This window comes from Hibiscus syriacus, unplaced genomic scaffold (assembly GCF_006381635.1).
Source record: "Hibiscus syriacus cultivar Baekdansim isolate YM2019G1 unplaced genomic scaffold, ASM638163v2 tig00111390_pilon, whole genome shotgun sequence".
Taxonomy (NCBI): Eukaryota; Viridiplantae; Streptophyta; class Magnoliopsida; order Malvales; family Malvaceae; genus Hibiscus; species Hibiscus syriacus.
Window position 1 is genome coordinate 245,541 of NW_024063077.1, and position 4,457 is coordinate 249,997.

The 4,457-nt window shown below is 37.0% G+C and overlaps 1 pseudogene; it reads right to left on the reverse strand.

Annotated features, from left to right (window-relative positions):
* Window positions 1-2,235: 2,235 nt before the first annotated feature.
* Window positions 2,236-3,568, reverse strand: LOC120160091 (annotated as a pseudogene).
* Window positions 3,569-4,457: the final 889 nt, after the last annotated feature.

The following is a 4,457-nucleotide window of genomic DNA, read 5'->3' on the forward strand; positions in this document are numbered from 1 at the left end:
CCTTAAGAGATAATGTGGCGGGAAAAAAGATTGTCTCATATGGAGTGCAAAGGAAATTAAGGATGAAATGAACAGTGTATGGAGAAAGAAGCTCGGATCATCTGGCGTCTTTGAGAAGACGCGTTATCTTTTGGGCTAGTATGCTTCTAAGTTTGGTGTTCACACTACATGCAGCCTAGGGAAGACGCTGTGTCTTCCCGGCGTCTTCTCAAAGACGTCAGGTGATCTGAATGATTTCCCCCATCCACCGTTCATTTCACATAGTTGAAAAATTAATCTCCAACACCCTATTATGAACCATTCTTTTTTTCCACCACATTAACTCATCAAATTTGCACATGTTTACCTCTATGTACGTTATCCAAATTTACTTCTGAATATAATACAAATATTTTTATTTCAAGGAAGCAATAGATCTGTTTACCGGCAAGTTTCCTTAGATAATGTGTGGAAAAAAAGAATGGCTTATATGGAGTGCAAAGAAAATTATTTTCTCAACAAGGATGAAATGAACAATGTATGGGAGAAGAAGCTCGGATCTAAGGGCAGAACTAGGATGAAATTATGGGAGGGGCCAAGTTGCTTATCTTTGAAACTAACAAGGTTCTACAAAGTAATTAAACCATAAAAAATAGAGAACTGGGGCTTAATTTTACTAATTTCAAAATTGTCATGTCCTAAAAAGTAATTAAACCAAAAAAAGTTGAGGCAAGACTTAATTTCATTTAACTTTAAAACTAATAATGTCTTGAAAAATAATTAAACAAGAAAACTTTACAAGGGCCAGGATTTAATTTTAATGGTTTCAAAACTTTTAAGGGCTTAAAATAAAATTAAACCATAAAAGTTGGGTGGGTCATGTCCCCTTCCACCCTATGTGATTCTACAATTGCTCTGATAACCTGACGTCTTTGAGAAGACCTGCTATCTTTTGGGCTAATATGCTACTAATTTTGGTGTTCACACTACATGCAACCTAGGGAAGACGTCGTGTCTTCCCGACGTCTTCCCAAAGACGCCAGGTGATTCGGGTGTCTTTCATATCCACTATTCATTTCACCTAGTTGAAAAATTAATCTCCAACACCCTATACAAACCATTTTTTCCACCACATTAACTCATCAAATTTGCACCTATTTACCTCTCTATACATTATCCGAAGTTACTTCTATAGTAATTTATTTAAATATATAAAGAGGGTTGGTTTTGAATACAACAATTAGTGGGAAGAAATCAGGTTACATAATTGAGAGAGGAGAATAGTGACACTTACCTAATTTCTCGGCCACTTGTTAAAGACCTTGGTTGGAAAAAGAAATGAATTCTAAATTATTCTCTCGTGCCTTTGTAAATTCATAGTTACATAATAAGAATATCCAATCATCCACAAAACATTTGACCCACCAAAATATTTCTGTGCTCCTTCAGTAAAAATATTTTATTTCCATAACCTCGAGTCATGTGCTTCAATGTTCCATCTCCAATGAAAATCATTCCTAATCCTATTAGTTAGTACCATTTTAGGGTATTATAAAACAAGGAACTTTTACTATAAGCTTCCAAGGCAAACTAAATTTTGGATCAATATTTATTGTGCCTAAAGAGTAAGATGGGAGAACCAACAGAGTTGGTTCAAATGGTAAGCAGCTTGATATCGTTTAAATAAGATTTCGAGTTCATGTCTTTGTATATGCAGAAAATTCATGGCCAGAGTGCGACGTTTTTTATGTTAAATTATTAGGTTGTACCGCAAATTATTAGGTTGTACCGAAGAATTACCCGGAAGATAGTTATCTCAGTTTCCTGTATATTATTCAAGTTGGATAATGATATGGACACTTTATTATCCAACTTAAAATAATGCTCCACAGTTGTTCCTAGAAGAAACACAACCAGAAATTGCCTTAACATTCTTCGGTCGGAATTGTAGGGCCACAAGTTGCAGCAGTCAAATTTAAAGGACACATTTTGTACGTATGGATGTTTGGCCTAAAAAATTAAAACACTGCAGAACCTTCCACTATATGATTTGAATATTATTAGTAAATGTGTTGGAAATTTGGGATAAATATTTAGCTTGTATGAAGCAGGCAAGTTTTTGGCAACTAAATCAAATAACAGCAGCATGTTTGGGGGATAGAAAAAGTTATTGCATTCGTTGAGACTCAAATATCAGATTTACTCATTTTTCTCCTTAGATTTGTTACATGAACCAATGTTTTTGATTATGCCATGGAAGTAAATTCAGAAACTAGATATGCAGATTGCAAACTCCATGCTTTCTTTGTAGAAAATTGGCTAGGAGAGAAGAATGCTGTTTGAAACATCAATCCCTTTCTAGAGAAGGGGAACGACAATCTGCCACACCTTGATGTCACAGTCCAAGCTCCCGCTGTAAATAATATAGGATGTGTCGTAGCGGTTGCGGCGATCCAATGCTCCGGATAAGCATTTAACGGGGCCTTTATGCCCTTCCAGCACTGCCAAACATGAGTAGTTTCCATCCACCCCTCTCCTCCAGATTCTGATGGTTTTATCTGCTGAACCGCTGCAAACTAATTCCGACACAACAGCCAAGCTCAATATCGATTTTGTATGTCCCCTAAGAGCACCAGCCACTATCATGCTATTGCCGCCGATGTTCTTCTCCCAGACGACTATTGACCTGTCGCTCGCACCCGAGTATAAAGTAGACCCGTCAAGACTTATGGCTAAAGCATTGATCCCAGAATTATGTTGTTCAAGTGTAGCTACTAGAGAAAGGCTTTTGTCTCCTGGGATTTTCCTCCACACCTTGATTTTCTTGTCAGTTGATCCTGTATAAACATCTCCGTCGTCACCCGATAATGCCACTGCATTTATCGCGTCGTCGTGAGCATTTGTTACCGATTCCAAGCATTTGAAATCACTGGTTTTCCAGATTTTGAGTGTCCTGTCCCAGGAATTAGAATAAAGAAGAGTCTCATCCCTGGATAAGGCCAGTGCAGATACTGTATCCACATGATGGACCCAGGTGCATGTCTTGTGTCTTCGGATTTGAACTTGATTCTTAGGCAGGACAAGCTTTGCGGCACGGTCACTTAACGTTGGGAGCGTTGCCAAGCGAGTGTACTTTCGGTTATCAGGATCATCATTATTGATTTTCCATACTCGTATCTTGTGATCTTGATGAGCACTGAAGAGTTTATCAGTTAAAACTACTAAGGATTTCACAGCACCCTTTCCCACAGCTAGTATGTTATTAGTTAGATTTTCATATTCGAATTCAGAGTCGAGACCGTCACACTTCCATAATCGGATTTCCTCATCAGAAGAGCCCGTATAAAGGAACTTTCCGGCAACGGCGAGAGAGGACACATAGGAAGTGTGGCCTTTTAGAGTGGTGAGACAGTGATGTTGGATGTTGGATGTTGGGAAGATAGTATTGTTGTAGGTGAAGTTGGGAAGTGAGGGAAGGAACTGCTGGGAGGCTTGGCTATGACGATAGAGACATGGAAGAATCTGACTGAAAGCTGTGAGGCTGAGGTTCAGAATCATGATTCCAACAACAAAATTGATTGTCTGACATATTTCTTATAAGAACATGTGCAGAAAAGAGAGGAAGAGCATATGATGGAGGTGAGTGAAGTGAGTCCAAATTATATAGAAGGAAATATTTCTAATAGTTCGGGGTAATTACAATGTAGTAGTGTTCATAAACTTTATTAACTATTGACAACGCATACACATCCTGCATATGTAGTTGCTCGAACCCATAATTTCAAAAGAGAACAAGACTCCCTTTAACCACTAAGACCACTCAATGGACTCATATAGAAAAGAACTTTTTGTGAATAGTTTGGAGTAATTATAATGTAGTATGTGTTTCTAAACTTTCTTAACTATTGATAACACATACACACCTTGCAGAAGTAGTTGTTCGAACCTAAGATTTCAAGAAAGGATAAGACTTCTTTTAACCACTAAAACCACTCGATAAATTCAATCCGATGATAGTTGTATTACCTTGCTCTTCTCTACGGGGAACAAGCAGTATAATACATGTTTCCTTATAAAGGATGAGTGAGTTTGAGAAAAATATGCAATTATTTTGATAGCTAAGTTGTCGCAACCTTTATGATCTATGCAACTTTGACCCATTACTCCTAAATTGAAGGGCTCTTCCTTTATTTTGTAAGGATCATCAAAAGCCAAAGCATCCAAAGGATTTCTTCCACGTTAATCCGCAGTGATAAAAAATGAAGTTTAATGTCTGCTAAATTTAATCACTTTTGGTTGTTTTATACTGGGGTAAATTACACGTTTAGTACTTAAATTATTACTTTTGTTATGTTTTGGTATCTAAACATAATTTTTTTTAAAAGCATACATAAGGTTTAGTTTATGTTCTATTTTGGTACCCGCTGTTAAAAATTTAACGATTTGTTGTACATGAAATTTTTTATGGGTTAATTACA